The 21,961-nt window shown below is 35.1% G+C and overlaps 1 protein-coding gene across 1 annotated transcript in view; it reads left to right on the top strand.

The window, feature by feature from the left end:
• Positions 1–223: 223 nt before the first annotated feature.
• LOC124406103 (muscarinic acetylcholine receptor gar-2) overlaps positions 224–21,961 on the top strand; it is a 109,940-nt gene continuing 88,202 nt past the window's right edge. The window contains exon 1 of the mRNA XM_046881479.1: positions 224–595. The gene's annotated coding sequence lies outside the window, so the exon portion shown is untranslated. The remainder of the gene's footprint in view (positions 596–21,961) is intronic.

Below are 21,961 nucleotides of genomic sequence, written 5' to 3' on the forward strand. Positions count from 1 at the left end.
TGCATATTATTACTAGTATAGTAAGCACTGAATTTGTTCGTCGTTACTAACTTTTGCAATTGTACGGAAACTAAAAAAGAAAGAACCAACTCATAAAATATTTGAAATTCGTTAGCTGTGTAGCAGTTATTGGTATAAAAGTTATTTCATGAATGCTGTACAATTGAAATTAAGTAGATTTTTTAAACTGTGTAATGTCGTCTAATAAGAATTGACCAGAGAAGAATAAAAATAAAGCAAAATCGATGAGTATTTTAGTGATGATGAAGTATTTTGAAGTCACCGTTTCCCTGATGACGGAAAACCCGGAAGAAAAAAAACGCGTTTGATGCATAAATAAGCGAATGAATATCACTGAACGCAATACAACCCTACATACCCTTGTCCTACCATATCACGCAGATCCTTTTATTTCCGTTACTATTGGCTAAAATGCCTTTGGCCGATTACTTTACATTGGAGTGATAAGTTATAAATGATCGAAAATTTAACCGTTGAGAAGTGAAATAGAAATCAAACTGTTTTTCACGACGCACGGAATGGAAATTTGAACGACGAGCTACCCCCTCGGGACGTCCTGCGTTTCAATCACAAGGTAAATTATTAATCGATCACGATTATTTTCCCCAATATTAGTCGAATATACACCTTAGGCTTTCGAATAGAGAGTATTTTTTTCTTATTATTTTTCTGCCGGCTTCATTTTGGTGAAAATACGAGGTTAATTGATTTGAGTTATACAGGATCGTCAGTTTTAATGCCTCAGGTGAATATCTCAAAACTATAAGAGATAAACGAGAAAAAGTTCAATACAAAACTTGAAGAATTTTGAGGGGGGAAAATAATGGTGATACGTGTCGACTTGGGGATCTTCCCACTCCCGAGATCTTGCAAGTAACTTCAGATATTGGGTATGAGCAACTGATAGCGAGATTGAAGACTAATTCGAATATGCAATAAAAAAAAAAATGTCCATCAATTTTTTTTTTTTTTTTCATAAAAAAATGAAAAAAAATATCATCAAATTTCTTTACAATTATTATTTTTTTTTTTTTTTCGTGTATAAGAATTAATCTCTCATCTTGCTTTTAGTGGATTGTCTCCGAAATTTGTGTTTTCCATCTAGAATCTAAAGCTACTTTCAAAATCTTAAAAGTGGCACGGTGCATGAATTGAAAAAATATTTGATGAAATTTTTTTTGTTGCATATCTGAATTAATCTTCGATCTCACTATCAGTTGCTCATATTCAAAATATGTGTTCCCTACCCAAAATCCGAAGTTACTTGCAAGATCACGGAAGTGGGAAAATCCACAAGTCGACATGTATCACCATTATTTTCTCCCCTCAAAACCCTTCAAGTTTCGTATTAAACTTTTTCTTATATCTCTTGTAGTTTTCGACGTATTTGCCTGTGGCAATTAAAATGGACCACCCTGTACGTCAACTTAAGTTAAATCGTACGTTATAAGTGATAAAAATGAAATGAAAAGTACCGATCTGACATGCGATTTTCGATCTCAGCAATGTAACTCGTGTTATTTTCCATGTACTTTATACCCAACATAACTGAAATGTGATGAAAAAATTTCACGTTGGGATAGAGGCCCATTTTTCCAAGCTTTCTCCGACATAATTGCTGCCATCTGTATAAAGTTATAAAATTATATATATACTGAAAAAATGAAAAAGTTATTACAAATTTACGATTTCTCTCGTAGAAAATAACTCCCAGGTTTATTGCAGATCACAGGGAAAATGTTTGTTGCTCATTTGGCTTCCATGGAATTCAGGGAATGTGGTTGAAGCACTTTGACTTATGAAGCGTTTGATCATTTTTTCGAAAGACCACGAGTGGTATGGTTATACGTATATTTTTTTATTAAAACTTTATGTTACCTGGTTTTTGGGGTCATTGATTAAGAATCTGAACTCGAAAGTAAAAAATTCAAAATGGCAGATCCAATATGAGCGACAGAAAAAAATCAACTAGAAGACAAATTTTGAAAATATTCTGTCAAATTTTTTGCTGTTTATCAATTTTGCGTAACAATTGGTATTCGGATTTTCATAGTAGATTAGCAGAAAATGCTGTGTTTTCCCGACAAAATACGAATTTCGGTAATTTTTTGACATGTGCTATTTTCGCAATAAATAGGTGAATAAAATTTATATTTTTTTTAGACTTAGAAATATTTCAGAGACTATGTGGAACCAAAAACCCGGCAGGTCTTACCAAAAACTTAGTCTAATAAATAAAAAGCTGCAAAAAAATAGTGGGATGCTTCCCACGTCCCAGGACGAATTAAAAAGTTGACAAAAGGACACGTTGACATTTTTTTTTTTTTAAGAATTTATTCACAACGTATTTTATCAAATAATGATGTCGCGTTATGCTTGAAAATATGACTGATTCGTAAAAGACGTTGACGAGATTGTGTACAACTATGAAGAAGCTTCAATAAATTATCCTAATTGGGATTTTGTATTATAATACAATTTCATTGTTATCAACTTCTCAGGTCTTCCTTTCATGATAACAAGGGAGCCTCGATGCAGTTAGCACACAGTTAACTGCGCGACCGGGGCCTGATTATACCGTGACAATAAAATTAAGCTGAAGTGTAAGCACGCCTCAAGCCAGAATTACGCTCGGCCATTATTTAAAATTGAAATCGAGTTGCACTTAAATTTGAGTCAATACGTTGAAAATGCCTGGGGGTCAAAATATAAAAGGATTAAAAAACTGAAGGGCCGCAATATGGTATTCTTAGAGATGCGAAAACTCAATTTATAGAACTTAAAAATGTTGAAAGTAGAAATAAGTAGAATGCTGAACTGTAGAATCGTAAGAATTCCTCTCAATAATATAGAATCGTGAAGAATCTCGATTTTGCCGTTCTCGTTTTGTAATTCCGTATTTCGACTCATTACAATCGTCTTTACTCCCTACCCAAAATTGGGCTTCAGCGAGTTTGCATTGCAGATATAATTGCAAAGTTGACAGAAGTATAGATAATTTATCAAATTCATCAAAATTGCGTTCACATATTCTAAGCAAGTTTCTAGAATTTTGCATAGTTCCATATAGTTTATTGTAATTGCTTCATAAACATAGAATTTATGATTACTATTGACAAATTGACACCTTCATCACATGATAGAAAAATGTTTATAAACTAACAAAATTTGGATTTTAGATTACTTTTGCGATATTCATCGTAAGTGGGACAATTTTTGTGGAAGACTTCGTTAAAATTCAACACAATCTCAGACAGTTTACATACACAGAACGAATCTTGAGGATTAAACTAGATTCTGAAAAGTGTGATAAGAAGCCCTGAATCGTATAATTTGCATTGATTCAGTTGTAGGTACGTCTTAGAGTCAGCAACGTATTGATTTTTGAACTATGATCAAAATATTAATAGATGAATCATCCCTCACAGGTAGAATCTGTTTTATTTTGTGAAGAATAACTTATTAAGGGAATATTTCGAACACACTGCATACAAAGACTTGAGGTAATTTCGTATTTACAAAACGAACAACCAGATTAGAGGTTATGTGATATCTGTGATTGAATGCACGCATGTGTCTATAGGATTGAAAATTACATATTAGGTACAAAAAATGGCATACTTTGTTGATGTAACTGGAGCCTGTTTGGTGAAACTGGTTGAATCAGTGGCACTAATTTATTTACGAAGTACAAGAAACAGCACACGCTTCAAAACATTTCATCGTGAACATCGGTATACTAGTACTACAAACGGCCGCTTGGTGGCGAACTTTCTCGCTACGGAAGTAGCTGCAAAGGTAGTTATAAAACCGGGTGGTTGGGTACGAAGTTAGGTACGGATAACGGAAGATGTATATGGCATCAGACAGATTTCGGACGAAGAAAGCATAATATTAAGTTTCCAAATATAGAAATTGATATTGACAGCAAATAAACAAAAATACGTTAAGCCATGATTAATTTATATATCTACATATGTAGCAAAACGTTTCCGAATATAAACATGAAATATCGAGTAAATTACACAAAATTTCTGGAATAACTTTAATGTTAGCAAAAGATTTTTCTCAACAACAAACTTTATTACCTGTTTCAACCATTGAACTCTTGACTTGACAAAACTTGAATTAACTTGTTTTGATTCAAGAATTTCATATTTTTAAAACCAAAAATACTGAGATGCGTTCAATCAAATTTTCAGTCATTACAATCCCACATTTCGTCGATACAAAATTTACACTATCGCAAGAAACTCACGCCCTGTTATTTTGAATAAACTGATATTCCGCATGATCACTCAAAGGCTTGATTCAATTCTATATTCAATTGTCATAAGTATTTCGTCCGACAAAAGTATCTTATTGAATTAAGTATTGTGTTTACCGCATTTGAGTATAGAATTTAGTTGAATCAAACGAATATCACTTGACGCGAGTAATTCTTTCCTTCCGTGCAGGTATCTCCAGAAATCATGTTTAACTCCATTGAATAATGCAAAAGCCCGAATGCGGAAATGCAAATTTTCTTCTCACCGTTCATTGTGATACATATCGAGCTAGAAGTTACAAGTTCCTTGGAATTGAAGAACATGATATGAATGATAACTATTAAGAATAACACATATTTTTTTTGGGCAACCGTGCCTAATTTTTAATTGATTCATCTCATTAAAAATTCTGGAATCTCATTAAGAACAAGCGACTTTAGGCTGACCGTCAGCCAGCCCCCACACTTCCCGTTTTATAATTGCAGGTTCCAAGTTCACGGAACAAAAAAATGTTAACATCAATTCGAATTTCGAATTACAAATTCAGATTCATGATTGACGATTCAAAAGCCCTTGGATGCCATATTACATGAAAATATTCCGCCATATTGAATCCGCCATTTTTAATTTTAAATTGTGTACTTCAGATTCGTAATCAGCGACCCCAAAAATCGCGTGACGTCAAGTTTTATCAAAATCGAATCACTTTTGGAATTTAAGTCCGCCATATTGGATTCGCCATTTTGAATTTTCAAGTTTTGACTTCAGATTCGTAATCAGCGACCCCAAAAATCACGTGATATCACGTTTTATCAAAATCGAATCACTTTTGGAATTGAAGTCCGCCATATTGGATCCGCCATTTTGAATTTTCAAGTTTCGACTCCAGATTCGTAACCAGCGACCCCAAATGCCCATTAAGCAAAATTTCAAGCGAATCGTATGAAGGGAACAATGTATATATGAAAGTGTTAAGGACATATACTCAAAGGATTTTACTATCGGAGAACAACGTGTTTGGAAAATTGATTTTCGTAATCCGCTCAAATTTACCCAACCCTTTGTATGAAATAATGGAAATGCTTCTGTTAAATGTAATCATTGAAGAACAAGGCTTATCTTGTATGTTTCGTAAGGATTTTAAGTTTAAATCAATCAGGACACCGATGATATGAAAAATGTTTGATTTCGTTGTTAAAAATTGAGGTTATATTACGTTACCTGTGAACAATTTTCATAAAAATTGTAAGAATCGCAACATTGGAGGAAATTCAGCAATCTTCATATCAGTTTTCTAGAATATATGGTATCAATGAATTAATAAACATTGTTCACCTTTTTTGGATGGTCGAAAATTTATTAATTCACACAATACCTGAGTCATGCTGTGGTGACGATGGAATTCGCCTCAATGAGAGTAGCAACAATAACAATGCGTTCAGGTTATAGGAAAATTATAAATAACAGTATTTCAAAATACTAGATAAACCAAGATTCAATATGTACTGCATATCAACTAAATTTAAGCTGCAATAAATACGAATAAACAATTTCTACCCTTGCGGTTGATAAGTTGACACGGCATAATGGCTAAAATTTAAATACGCTCGCGTGATTGTGTAAATGCGTGAAAAAAACGCCGGAGCGCTCAGCTTTTCTTCGTTCAATCTGACCCGTACGAACTTGGCCAGGAAACATTAAAATATACAAACTGCTCAGATACGAGCTGCCGTCTTCGTACAGGAAGCTGTTATAAAGATATATGTCATTGAAGAGATTATCAACTCGCCGATCTTCCGAAGGGGGGGGGGGGGGGGGGGGGTTATTACAACCTACCCCAAAAATAAAAAGTTGAGATCTCACTTGATTTTTTACCCGACGATATGTCGAGAACCAACGAATGGATCTAGATGATCCTGGTTTCAATCGACGTGTTTCTTTCCGATCTGGAACTGAATAGATTTCATTTGGTGAAAGAAATTTTTTTTCATCAACATTAAGTGGAAAATGGACAGATCAATTTTAATGAAATTTTATCAATATGTTTGACTTCGTTCAATTTGAAACTGATTTCTTTCTTGTTTTTGCACGAAACCTCTTTTTGAACAACATTAACATTTTAAAACATGCAAAGGAATTCTTGAACCAACAAATTAGATTTTGTTGAAATCCATTCACTTCAATCTAGTATCTCTTATTCGTTCTAAATGCAATGACTTGAATTGAACAATTTCGCTTCAGATAGTTCGTCAAAGTGATTAAGTCAAGGAAATTCTTTGATTCAACAAAAGCCTTGTGGTGATCGAGTGAATTATTCGAGTGAATGTTTCTGAAATTGATTCAACAATTTCATATTTTCAAAACAAAATGATTTAGATGGGTTCAATAAAATCTCCAGTCATTTCAGTCACACTTTTTGTTGATACAAAATTCACATTATTGCAAGAAACTCACGCCGTATGATCATTCTAAGACTTAATTCAATTCTATGTTAAGTTGTCACAAGTATTTCATCCAACAAAAGTATTTTATTAAATTGAGTAAGTATTGTGTTCGCCGCATTTGTCTATAGCGTATAGTTGTATGAATAATCATTCTCTTTCTCGTATCAATAAAATATAGAAACGATGGTCCTGTTCATAACGATTCATAACTGGTTCACTTCACACGATTACGTCAATTCTGAGAATGATTATGTTGTCACGAAAGTTGATAAGGTTGAAGGATTTGATGTGTTCCGTTGCTCTCCATCTCACGTCTGGATACGTAATGTGTTTCTTCCTCATTTTCCAAATATCATTAATCTTAATTCAGCAGGTCAGTGTTGACGCATCGTTCTAGCTTTTAATCCTGAAGAAAACAAACAAGAATATCTTCATGGATTTGTTTTGAACCACTTGCGCTCTCATTTTTCGTGTTGACGTTTATATGGTCGCAGATCGTCACTGTTCAAGGTCTTGTTCTTTTTTTTTTCTCCTCTCGATGACTCCCTTCGGACTCTACATTGGTAAGGTTTAAAAAAAAATGTCAACGCAAATAGCTATGGAACAAAACGGCAATGATGTCATTGAAGTGTTGATTAAGTTAAAGATAAAAACATCATCGTGTATGGAGAGAAAAAATTTTAGAATCGCAGTTTTTAATTAGTCGTCCCAATTCAATGAACAATGAATTTAGACAGATCATAATATTTCGCAACCTTTTTACGTCCAAATATGTAATACAAAAGGAGCGTCAGGTCAGTTACCTCAATCTGACAAGTGATTTTCATTAAATAAACAAATTAGCAATCTTTTATTTACTGATGAGGTCTTTATTGTAATTTTCCGGTTGGAGGTTTTCCTCTTCCCCAAAAATATCTGTACATTGTAACGAAACCATGTTTAAAACCTTGGTCAACTGTATTCTGAAATTCTACATCTTCAAAATTTTCACTAGCTGATCACGTGTAATGTGAGTGAAACCATGTTTCAATCGATTTTCAGTAACACACAATCATACCGTAATGATTTTCGATCGATTGATCGACTAATTTCACACCTAACATGCGCAAAAGATGACACTTCTTCACGTAAAGGCGAATCTAAAACACCTTGTTTGTAAGGTCGTCCCCAAATTTGTCAGTAATATTATTGTTAATCAATTCTTCATCTCATTGTATCGCTCCTCTCAGAACTTTTTTGCGATTAACCTAATTGTACGTATTATTAAGATTGTTTCTTGCATAGTTCATAATTACTTCTTAAAATTCTTTCATAATTTTATTCGCGCATGTGCGACCTTGAGCACGACAGTTAAAAATTAACTATATATATTAAATTTTCTCACAGTCTCCTCGCATACAAATTGCATTTTCAATAATATCAGAACACAGCCTGAAGATGGCCGTCTAGGCTCGGTAGAAACATCTGCGTCGACTCAAGTAAATTATTCTAATGACCAATTCCAACAATTTCATCATTTAACCCTTTGAAGCATACATTTTTTAAATGATCATATGATCGTGAAAATTCTCACACGGGGGTTTTGGGGTTGCTGATTACGAATCCGTTAGCAGATTTGCGAAATTTAAGATGGCGGTAAAAAATTTAGGAAATTATGGAATTTTGAATTTTGAAGATATGAGTTTGGATTCGTAGTCAGCGACTCGAAAAATCCCATACATGTTATTTTCAGCAAAATTACGTAATTTCCTAAATTTTTCGCCGCCATATTGAATCCGCCATTTTGAATTGTGAAAATCTGAGTTCAGGTTCGTAATCAGCGACCCCACAAACCCACTTTCACTAAATTTCAAGTTATTTCCTTGGACAGATTCTTCGGAAATGAATGTTTCCGAAAAACGTCATTTTTTTTAATTTGTTCATTTACAAATCTTATATTATAAACAATTGTGCTAGTTAAATTGTATTTTATTGTTAATTCATTACTGAAGTAATTAAAAAGTGCAAAAACCGGATTTGAATCCGTAGAAAAGTAAATAAATTAGAAAAATCAAGAAAATCGAGGTAGGAACGTGGGTTCCCACCATGCTTCAAAGGTTTAAGTTCATGTACTTTTGAGGAATTTCGGGATGTGAGTAACTTTTCTGAATTCCGTTACAAAAGAGCGATGCACCGTTGAAATTTGAAACATTTCCGTTCATTTGTTTATTTAATATAGGAAGAAAAAAGGTGAGTTAGCTCGATTGGTAACGGTAGGAATACTACATGACCTTAAGTTGTTAACTTATTTTAGTTGTTAGAATTTGGGAATCACTAGTTTTTCATGTATTCAGAGGATGAATTATTTCATAGAATTTAACACGATTGCTTCACAAGGTTGGCCAGAAATCAAGCCATTGTTCCGTAGTTTGTTATTTCTGTTCTTTTCGCCACCATTTCTCGATGAGGGCACGAATGTCGAACCAACAAAAAATTTGGCCCACTTGCTGTATCCGGGAAGCGGTGGTCACTCGGCCGTCTATTTTTCTTCCATTGTGACTCAACGAGCATGCTTTAACTACCTGATGTTCGAAGACCAGCATGCCGCTGATGAGCCTAAACAGGCTTTATTTCAGTGCAGCGTGTAAAAATGGGTACAACGATGGATTTGTGATACGGTCGTGTGAGTTCTTCTTCCCATTCGATCCTTTCTTCTTTACTTTTTTTATTCTCATTCCTAGAAACGTTCACGGCTTTTCTTCTCTCATTTTATGCTGCGCGTACAAAAGAAATCACCAGTAGTTTTATCTAGTATGACGTTGCGCTGCTCCTAGAGAACTGCTGTTCATATCGATTGAACTGCTCATCCGTCGATCTATCTTCAACCGTTTTTTCATCTCACTACTCTGATTGTTTCATCTCGTAGCGGACGAAACCTCCCCTCCACGGTCAAGAGCACGCGGTACCCTTATATTGACACACAAACCACTCACAGATTGAATTTTGATTTGAAGGTGAAGAACCCACCTTTTATTACACTATTAACCCTTTAATTAACGTTAGGACGCTCAGCATCCCACGTTTTTTTTACAGCTTCTTATTTATTGAACTACTGTTTTGGTAACAATTGCCAAGTTTTTTTTATTCCATATTGCATCTGAATGATAAAATTTATTTTTTTATTCATCGCAAAAAAGCACATCATTTTCTACTAATCTACCATGAAAATCCGAATGTCAATTTCTACACAAACTCAATATACACCAAAAATTTAACAGATTTTTTTCAAAATTTTTCTCATCTGCATTTTATCGCCGTATTGCATCCGCCATTTTGAATTTTCGAATTTTGAGTTCAGATTCGTAATCAATGACCTCAAAAGCGATGTAACATAAAGTTTTATCAAAATCAAATAAATTTTCGAATTCACGTCCGCCATATTGGTTCCGCTATTTTGAATTCTCGAATCCTGGAGTTCAGATTCGTAATCATCCACCCCAAAATCCTGTGCATGCAAAATTTCAAGTGAATCGCATCAAAAAGGGGGTTGAAATAAACTCCGACAATTCCAAATGTATCAGCCACAATACATGCACAATGGCCATAACAGTGTTGTTGGTGCGTTTGAATCTCACAAAATATTTTTCTTCAGACGATTTTTCACTCTTCTCTAATTGGAGGCCTAACTCTGTTCCCCTCGTCATGAGTTTTCATATTATAGCGAAGTTCATCTTCTAAGGGATATCAGTCCCAAAAAGCGTTTTTTTACCATAGAGTGTGCGATGAAGCCAACTGTAGTAATTCATTCCTTCGACAAGTTTGAGATGATCCAATAGAACAACGAAAATTAATCAATGTAAAATAATTTCAAAGTAGTGATGATAAACTATACTCAGAATGTTCTTGCTTCATTTTATACCTTCCATTTTACATAGCTTTACACGAATAATAAGTACTCGTCCATGCGAAAAGTGAAATTTGATTTTCCGAAGATGACAAACAAAAATTTACTCCAATTATGCCGGAAAAGACAAATGTTACAAAGAAGGTTGAATGCAAGAAATAAAGTCATACCAGACAGTTTCGGGTTTCTGTATTTTTTCTGCCAAGATTTTTTTTTTCGAATTTTTGTTTTGCCGTGTTTCGCTAAAAAATCTAATTATCTTGATAAATTTCAAAATCACCTATTCATGCTGTTTCACTGAATGAGAATATGAATCGATGCCTAGATTATATGTGGCAGTTTTAGAAGCCAAGAGACCCGAAGTATCGTCGTTGAGAATAAAATCTGAAATGAAGATTTTTTTTCTCACGTTCCAATGAAAAGAACCAACGACTTGAAATTACATCGCAGCCTTCAGTTGAAGAAAAGATTCACCTTTGCGCAATTCGGCGCTTAAAATAAGAGCTTCGGACTGTTTGGATCAATTTCACTTATCTCTAACGATTATTTGATTTTATATCCCCAAGAAATCTTGTAAAACGTCTATGCTTATTCTTGAACCAACAAAATAGATTTTGTTGAAGTCCACTCACTTCAATCTGGTATCCCTTATTTGTTTCAAATACAATCACTTCAATTCAGTAATATCGATCAAGCTAGTTTTTAAAAATGATTTATTGTTAGTCAAGTGAATTTCTTGATTCAAAAAAAGCCTTTCTTGTCACGATCGAGTGTAGTATTGATTTTAGTGAACCTTTTCATGTGCTTCCGAAATTGAGTCGACAAAATATCATTTCATTTGAAGTTCACGTATTGTTCCTCCAAGTCATATGTTCGTTGACAGAAACAATTAGGTACTGCAATTAAAATAAGTACATGAATCTAGCCAACAAAAAATTTACATCCATCGATTACAATATTTTGTTGATCTAACTCAAGCTTGTTCGGAGTAACTAGTTGAATCAGTTGCACCAATTTGTTTACGAGGTAAAAGAAACACCACATGTTTTAAAACAAGTACAGAATATATTTATCGCAAGCATCAGTATACTGGTACCATAAACGGCCACTAGGCGGTGAACTCTCTCGTTGCGTAAGTAGCTTGAGAGATACTTATAAAATCGGGTAATTGGCTTAGAAGGCAGATACGACTAACGGGAGATAAATTTTTCATCAGACCTGTTACAAACGAAGAGTGTATCACACCAAGTTTCAAGTCATCGATATTGACTACAAATAAGCAAATCTGTTGACATCAATGAGTTTTCGGGTAATGTCCATTAGATATCAAGTAAATCTGACAAAATTTTGGTCAAAGTAATTATAAATAATATCCGTTACGTATGTTTATATCAATATTGTGACAGTTTACGAATTGTGATCAATTTAAAAGAGAAATAAATAATAAAAAGACAAGTATACGTAGTGGATAAAAATGTATATTACCATTATTCATTTATTTATAAAAACATATTAAAAAAAAAAGAGTTTACAATACAAAAATTCAAGGGTCCCTACTCGTCGCAAGTCCACTGACCGAACTTGTTAGTCTATTGAAGAATAAATAGACGGCACAAAAGAGTATAAATTAAAATGTAGAACACAAAAATAAATAATATAAAATCGGACAATAGTCGTCGAAAGATAAATAAATATAAAACGATAAAACGGAAATAAATGACCAAAATTGGATAAAACTGGAGGTAGAGCGATTAAGTGGGTTGCTGAATTGTGGGTGATAAAATTATTCCTTTCTATATAAAGTTTCGTTGTCAATGGGGGCTATCGATTATTACCTGATCAGGATTTCTTAAATCTCACTTTCCGAACGTTTATCACTCCCGCACCGACTCTAACCTTCGACGATCGTAGGCCTACTAACTACTTCGCTGTTCCGTTCTATCCTTCCATAGTCTATTTACTATTTGAAATATAATACATCATCACAATATGATTAGACTAGATAAGCACTCTCTCTTTGTGTAGAAGGAAGCGAATTCAATAAAATCGAACAAATATCACTCAACTCAAATTATCATTTTCCTCCGTGCATCAATAGTGCATCGGACGAAAAAATCTCGAATGGATCTTGTTCAAGTGGCGTCTCACCGGTTGTGCTTTTTTGAATGGAATATAATCCGGGATCGACATAAGGATCGGTTGGGCGAACTCGATTTGGTCATCGGGTCCTGATAGGATAAGTCGATTGGAATCTGCTTTGTAATAACCTAATGCGGAACTGGCCGGGTATAGGTCGTCAGGTTCTTGCAAGATAATTCAATTGGATTCTCAAAGAGTAACCCGATCAGATCAGTACTTGTGATTTAATTCGAAAATAATGTACGACGACTCTTACCACTACACTTTTGAGAGTGTAAAATATCTAATTTATTTATTTCTGTACAGGACGGCGCACAGGCAGCAGAGCCCAGTCGAATTAGTCCAAAAAAGGGGCTGACCCGGAAAAAATTTCAACTAGCGATTTTTCTTCGGAAATCGTTGGGGGGGCGGGGGTTACTGGCAGTCTACATTTCGGTTTTCAGAATTCACACCTTGTGCTTCAGCCGCCATTTTCTGAATTTACTTAATAACTCGTACATTTTCAATTTTACGCGAAAAATGGTAATTACCAAAGTTGTTTGGAATTAAATTTCTTGTAATTTTGATATGTTTCAATTTTTTCCTAGGACCAATATTTTTCTATTAAGACGCGAAAAGAGGGGGTGATTTTTTTTTTACAAATGAATTTTTTTATTCCAACCCACTTTGCTAATAACCATTTTTCTTGTAAAATGGAAAGTAAACGTGATCATGCAATGATAATACAATTTCACCCTCTCTTTTCGGGCCTTAATCGAAAAATATCGACTCTAGGGAAAAATTGATAAGAGTCAAAATTGTAGAAAATTTAATTCCAACAACTTTGATGATTACCATTCTTCGTGTGAAATTAAAAATAAACGAGTTATTCAATAAATTCAAGATGGCGACGGAAGCAATGGGGTGCGAATACCGAAAACCGAAATGTGTACTGTCAGCCCCCCCCCCCCCCCCCCCAACGATTTCCGGGTCAAATCCTAATTCGAATGGGCTAGCATGACACTCTATGAACCACATTTAGGAGACTTAATCGCACTCGATATTGAATAAAATGCTTTACCTGGGACGAAACTTTGTTGAGTTTCTAGACCACTTCGGGCTGACCTCCAGAAATCACTTGAGCATATAAGTAAGTGTAGGTTGTGACGGCCACGTGAGCCTTGCGGGAATCAAGGGCCAGACATGGCGTGTTAGCAAACACCCTAAATTGAATGAAAAAAAATGAGCAAGCTCAATAGAAATGAAAGAGGCGAAGAAAAAGATACGGAATAATAGTTGTTGGATGCCATGCACAGAGCGCCAACGAGGCAAAATTAAATGAGCGGGCAATAATTGGATGAAATTATAACAGATATTAAGAATTATACTGACCAATGTCAGGCCTCGGCAGTCAGTATTTGGTAGATGAGAATACGGGGGCATGAGTGAATGGAACGCACGCAAACAAACGAAAAGTAAACGAATTTTAAGGTAGTAGTCTGGTAACTTGCACGTGACTGAATGCATTTTCCTGGAATTTTTTTTTAGGGGAAAATAAAACTCAATCGGTTTTCATTTTTTAATATATTGATCACCGGCCCCGGTGATTTCGCCGCTTGAGGACATCTGAAACAAGAAAATTAAAAATATTATTGTTCTGTAAGCTTGTCATTCTGGTTGGTACTAGAATTAAACAATTTTGTTGAAAAATAACAAAATGGTGGACTTTGAAAGAAAGTGACTTTTTTTAGTAGAAATCGGGCTGCAAAATGGAGAGTTAGGGACGAAAAAAAAGATCCTAGTTCCTGCGAGAGCTATTGATGAGTAGAATAACATATCCAAATTTCAGCCCAATCGGTTCGATAGAAAATTTTTTACCACCCGGGCCGACCGTAAAAACGTCGTTTCGAGAAAAATGCATTCAAGTTTTCGAAAACAGATTCAAAAAAATCGTACTTACATTAATCCCCTATGCCTGGGGCGTGCAATATGTCTTCAATTTCTTTGTAGGCATCATTCTCAGCAACTTTTTCTGCCCTGCGACTCGTTCTGGCTACTTTAGAAGCCTTTGCCGTGTCACTTTCCGCCTTCGAGATCCGGGAGTTGTCACACAATTTAGCGAGACGCTCTCAAATATTCATTATAATCTGATTGATATTTCGAATTTCCGTCTAAAATTTTAACAACGTACCCTCAATATATTTTACTTTCGAAATGAATAAGAAAAAAATGATCGATTTTTCCAACCCAAGTTACCAGACTACTACCTTAATCGAGGCTAACAAGACAGATCTTACATTGTCTTGTACAAACGGTCTCGTGGGAGATCGATAATATAAAGTTCATACGGTAGATTTCAAAATAAAGATTTGCAGGATTACGAGAGTTTATACTCGGCATTGACTGAAGATGTGGAAAAACTGCCAGCCCTGAGGGATTTTTCGTAATGGTTTGCCAGGTCTGGCTGGGTTTTTGGGGTAATTCGACGACCCTACACATACTGACTCGTCTTATGGGATTCCAATGTAAAACCGACTCGGCATAGCAAAATACTGCAATTCTCTTCCCTATCCTTCAGCACCGCTTATCGCAACGCTGAAGCCCATGAGGTTAGCAGTTTTTATAAGTCTTATTCGGTCATACAATTCAAAAAACAACTTAGGATTGATTGCTACGTTTTCACAATTTATTAATTTCAATCAATTATATTATCGTGCATGGAGAGAAAATGATAATCTCTAAGAATTCTTACTAAAGATGAGTTCTTCATTTTAATTCTAAGTACTCGCTAAATGAATTTGAAATTTTCCCACTTATTTGAAACGTAAATTTCAAATTTTTTGATTCAGTTATCTATAGCAACCCGGTATTTCACGATATCCAATTGGTAATAGGTGGATATTATAGAGAGATCTTCGCTCTTTAAAAGCACCTACAACCAATCTATGTTTTATGAACCGCCTTGTCGGTAAAAAATCTTAAAGCCGATCTTTTCTCTAATTGCATGGTTAGTTTTTCGTTTTTCTCATAAGCCACTTACTCTACAGCAAAATTGTATTACACTTTTGTAGGAAGTTAAATTTCCTATGAAAAATGTCATTTAAGTAAAAACTGTAGAGCAACCAGTTCAAGAAATACATCCAATTAAATATTCAAAAATTCAAAATATCTCCATATTATCATAGATTTCAGTACTTGTTCATGAACTTATTGCTGAAAAGAAAGTTATTACAGTATTAATGAAACAAAATTAATGATAATAATAATAACAATACAGAAGCAGTATCAATTATTTGGTATGTTGAATTAGTTATATGATGCAGCCCAGTAACGCTTACCGTGGGGAACTAACTACTTTTTTGGTAACAACTGCCAAGTTTTTTTGGTTCCACATGGTGCCTGAAATATGTCTAAGTCTAAAAAATACACATTTATTTATTTATTGCAAAAATAGTACATGTAAACAAATAGTCGAAATTCGTACTTGTCCACAAAAAAAGCATTTTCTGCTTGTCTGCTATGAAAATCCGAATACCAATTTTTATACAGTCTGCATACGCGCTAAAAAATTTCACAGAATACTTCAAAATTTTTCTTGTTGTTTTTGTCTGTCAGCCATATTGTATCTGCCATTTTCAATCCTTAAATCTCGAGCTCAGATTAGTAATCAGCAACTCCAAAAGCCTGTGAGAAAAAGCATGTAAGGAAAAATATATGCATGGAAGGGTTAAGAGGATGCTACTGTCAGTCTTTACGGATCGCGTTAAACGTCACTTATCCTGACGATTATTATCAAAGCATACGTATCACGAATGTAAAAATACGGAATAGGAATATCTCAAAAATGCCACATGTTGTAGGAGTACATTTTCTGCCTGACTCCGGCATGAAACAACAAAGTTTTTGGTTATATTTGATCGACATTTCTACGTTAATGGTCTCGATGATGCCACGCCAAAAACAGTGACACCTTACTCTGTCGGTAAAAACGGACTGTAGTATCCTCTTCAGAGATACAGTGGCTTTCAATCCTTCCTTTGGTCCTCTGCCTTCTTGTATAACTCTCTTTCCTTCTTTCTGTCTGCTTGATTTCTTTTTCTTTCTTATTCTCTTGTGAACTCATACGTACTCGATCGAGTTTCGGTGAATGGTGCCAGGAAATGAGACTCGAGCTGGAACCATAAAGGCCTATAAGCAAAGAGGATGACTGTCCTAGCGAAGAGTAAATAGCAAGGTGTGAGTCTGAAGACGGTGAAAATAGAGATATTTATTCGGCATTCTGTGACTGATTTCGTTGAGACTCATGTATGATGTAGAACATTGAAAACTAAGAGACACATATTTTTTTTTATCTGCGGAAAAGGGTTTAGAGGGGTGAAAACGACCCACAAAGATGGGCACCCAACGAGGAGATTTCTTGATGCGCTTGATCGAATTTTTTTGAAAAAATAATAATAAAATTATAAGTGAATGATATAAATGGGAGATATTGTATTAGGCCAACGAGAGAGGCAGCCATTCTTATCCAAGTTGGTACAACATAAGATGAAACAGGAGATAAATATAAAAATTGTAAAAATATTGTCAAAGTAGTGCAATTCGTGAAAGTCGTGAAAACGTGAAAATTATGAAATCCATGGGCCATGGCTCCGAACCCGTCACCCGCTTGAGAATTTGCCGAAGCTACTCGATCCACCTCGACCCTCAATGCGGAAAACAGATCCGTAGGAGCAGAGGGCTCAGAATTTCCAATCACACTCCGTTGCTCGTCAATTTAATGTGAATCATACGAAACAGAGTACATGAGTATGAACATAGTTGTATCGATAACTTTAAAAAGGTAAGGCTTTACAAATAAGAGAGGATAACCAAGAGATCAATAGAATCCCATGTAAACGCAGGTGGAATTACGGTGATGTCACATGCCAGTGGATTGCAGGTAACGGAACAATTTCGAATTCAATTTGTGATAGCTTCGTTTTTCAATTACTTCCAATGGATTCAATTTTGAGAATTCTGAAAATCGCAATTCTAACAATAAGTTGAATGGCAAAAAAAATAATTTTTTTATACACCCTTTTGGCTCAAAACCCTATATAACTACTGTAATACGCCTTTTTGGTATTTGGCACGCGATACGACCGAGGAAGCGTGTAGCTGAAACAATATCAAGTTTGTGTTTCATTCAAAAGCAATCTACACGATTTGTCGTTATAGTAAAGCGAATTTGTCCCGTCCGAAGTTCATTAATCCGGAGAATACACCGAGCCCTTCACAAGTGAAGCGACCGAGCTGCCCCTGTGCTGTAGCCGGAAAATCTCCAGCGTTGAAGCAATACACAAAAATGTAATTAGCGTGACGATTAATCTGCGATTACAGTTTCGAAGCTCGATACGAAATCGCCGGTAGATACCTACATATTACTCAACTACGCCTGGGGCAAAAAAAACATGCACTGTGGACACTGGCCGGCGAAAACAATTTATAACTGTTGGCCCTTCAGCTGCTCGCGTGTCACGCTTCTTCTTGCACGTTGCCTCGGAACCTAAATGCTTTTGCCATTTTTCATTCCCTTGCCATTGACGCGCCACGAAAGATAGATTGCCTATTTTCCTTCTTGTCAAAATCAATGTCCGCGCGTTGAGTTACACTGCGTGCAGGTGACAGTTTTTGTTCTTCAAATTATCAACTAATAGACGGAATCAATCCTGCGTTGATGTCAACTGAATCTCAGGGTATAAAAATCTGTTTTGGCATTCTAACCTCAGAGTTGCGACTTTGTCGTGATTTCTTGGCTCTCGTGATGAAAAATAGGGATCAAAACTCGTATCAATAACGTTTCTCGACTCGCGTGTTACTACATTCACCTTCGGCCTGTGCGTAAAACTCACGTCTGGTCAAAAAGAGCTTCGTCTATACTCGTTACGAACTGTACTATCCCCACGATGTAGCCGAATAAGGAAGAAATTAAACCTCCTTACCCGTGATACACGAAGGGAACGGATTATTTGAGTCGAGTGAGACGCGTTTTATTAATCTATATATTTAATAGACTGTATGAAAAAAATTGACCATTTTGTTTTAAAAGTTATACTCAAAATATTGTTCCAAATGACGAAAAAAGGATGCCTTACAAATTTTAGCTCTTAATATTAATATTTAAAGGTGCCTCATCGCGATTTTCTATTTTCCATTAGAATAACACGGGAAAAATGGTTTTTGCTTCTTCTGATTTTACGATGCCTCGCAAAGAAAATTCCCCGACATATTTTTGTAGAGAATTGAACGCTCCACAAAAAAGGTTCCTTGTCATTTTACGATAAATCTACTTTTTCGAGAGTTATTTGAGATCCGTTGTTGATTTTTGACCTCAAATAACTTTTGAAAGAGTAGATTTATTGTAAAATGGCAACTGACATTTTTTTTAAAGTGTTCAATTTTCTGTACAACGCGTAGTTAGCTAGTTATAAAGATCAAAAAGAGCAAAAACCATTTTTCCCGTGTTGTTCTTACGGAAAATAGAAAATCGTGATGAGTCACTTCTACATATTAATATTGAGAGCTAAAAATTGGACGGCATTATTTCTTCGTCATTTGGAATAATATTTTCAGTATAACTTCAAAAAAAAAATAGTCGATTTTTTTGATACAGTATAATATTACTTATTTAAGACAACACGGCGCGAGTTCCTCGCAATAATGTGAATTTTGTATCAAAAAAATATGTGATTAATATGACTAAAAATTTGATTGAACGTAACTCAACCGATTTGTTTAAAAAATATGAAATTGTTGTATCAAAACTAATTAAACTTTTTCTAATTCACGTTTTTTGCGTAAAGGGTTCAATGGTTGAAACAGGTAATAAAATTTGTTACAAAAATCTCTCGCATTGGCTGAACGTTAAAGTTATCCGAGCGCACAAAACGTATTCTTCGAATTATATCATTTATAATTCTGTTGACTCAAAATTTTGTGTGATGTACTCGATATTTAACGTGTACAACCTGAAAACTTACTGTTGCATATTGTAGGGGTATAAATTGAATACGTGTAGGTGGTTTTTGTTTGCTTGTAGTTTGTAATCAATATTAATTTCGATAACTCGAAACTTGGTATTATACTTTTTGCGTTTGTACTAGGTCTGAGGACAAATTTATCACCGACATATTCATAGCCGATCTCTAAAGCTTTTCTGTAGGGACAGAGTTCACCGCCTAGTGGCCGTTTATAGTACTAATAGAACGATGTTTACGATGAAATATACGTAAGAAATGCTTTTGTTGAATCAACGAATTCGCTTCGCGAAATCATTTTGTCAGACTAATTAAATCAAAATTTTTTAATCAAAGTCAACGAATTAGGAACAAATAAGAGATACTAGATTGAAATGAATGGACTCCAACAAAATCTGTTTTGTTGGTTCAAGAACTCCTTTCCCTCCGTGTGTCTGCAAGGAAGAAAAAGAAGTACAAAACCACACCAACTCTGCTCGTAGAAATCGTTAGAGGTTTTCGAGCTGCTCTGAAATCAGAGCTGAGAAAATTTAAGGGGATATGAACAGCAACATGGTGAAGGCTCTATAAGCTTCGCGGTCGAACCTCAAAAGGCTGCTCGTATAGCGAGTGCTTAGCGGGACCACAATCATCTCTTGCAAACTCTCTGACGGATGTACAGAAGTCTTAAGAGGATCTTGGTTCCTAAATATTCCCCATTTTAATGACGAACTTACATCTGTTCACTCAGATTAGGAAAAAATCATTAAATCAACCGAATCGATTTAGGTGGATGGAAAATTGCTGCCTCAATCATTATTTTGTGAAAATAAATGTACCGTAGTTGACGTAAAAAAATCTGTCAGTTCAGATAAACCAAACGAGTTATTTAAACTATGCTTTTGATTTGATTGAAAATTTGATAGGTCCAAAACATATTTTTATTTGTGTCAACTCAATGATGCGGTTCAAGAATTAGCGGTACCTGCGGTTGGATGCGTGCAATCGCTTTAACTGAATATTTTTTTACGGTAAAAAAAAATTCACTATTTCGTAGAATCAAAGGGTATAGTCGGAAGAGCAAAAAAACATGCACTTGAAAGACCAAATTTTAAGTATTCCGCGGGAAAGTGGGTAAGTAGACGATATCGAGACTAATGAAGCTATATCGGGACGTGAAATCAAGACACCTGGGTTTGGCACACTATATCGGGGTTTAAAAAAACCGTTGAGCTTCGGAATGCAAATCATTTTCGATGTCAGTCGTTAGTTGAGCCATGAGCCATTGTTGTGTGAAAATGAGGAGAGAAGTAATCGTTCAATACATGTTGAAAACCGTAGTTTTTGCACACTTTTTCCGTAGCTTAACTTCAACTCGTCATCACTCTTTTAAAATCGTTGGAAAAAATATTTGAAAAATCATGCTCAATCTTTGAAACATTTTGGCCTTCCAACCGTTTTTCTATAGATAAAAAAAAGACGCGTCTCTTGGTTTTCAATGGCCTACAACATACACGAGTCTCAACGAAATCAGAGAGAGACACCAAACTGATGTTCCTTGTCAGTTACCAAAAGTTAACCCGAAGTCTGTGCGATGTAGTTTGGCGTAGTGGCTAATCGGAAACTAAAAATGCGTTTTATCAGACTTGCGAATAACTATAAGTTATCCACCTGACTGAAAACCCTACCAACTCCCATAATTACGCTAAGACTTTGAATTTTATTTTTTATTAAACAATTGCAAATCATTGCAGGACCTCCTTTGATTCCGTTCAGTCTCGTCAATTGAAATTTATAGTATTTCTAATAAAACATTACCTTACTTTATAATCTGACTATTTGTTTATGCAAACGATATGAGATTACAGCGAACAAATAAGTTATTTCAATTGACGATTGAAGCACTACACTGAACTGAATCTTCAGTTGCTTGTACCAAACTGTGATTTTTTCAACCAAATATTCAGTTTCGTCAATTGAGATTTGTTTAAACCAATAGAACATGATCTTGCACTGATAAAACATTTGTTGGATCAAAAAGTAGGATATTCAGATCGACAAAAATTTTTTCATATCAACTATTTAATACAGGTCGTTCAACTTAGTATTTCGTTGACTGTACATCCTCGTATTTGTGTTAAATAATAATTCAGTCAACAGGAGTATTTTTCATTTAGTTGGTGCAACTAATACATTGTTGTAATAACCAAATATCCGTTTCACCACCCGTGA

This window comes from Diprion similis, chromosome 1, assembly GCF_021155765.1.
Source record: "Diprion similis isolate iyDipSimi1 chromosome 1, iyDipSimi1.1, whole genome shotgun sequence".
In the NCBI taxonomy this organism is placed as follows: Eukaryota; Metazoa; Arthropoda; class Insecta; order Hymenoptera; family Diprionidae; genus Diprion; species Diprion similis.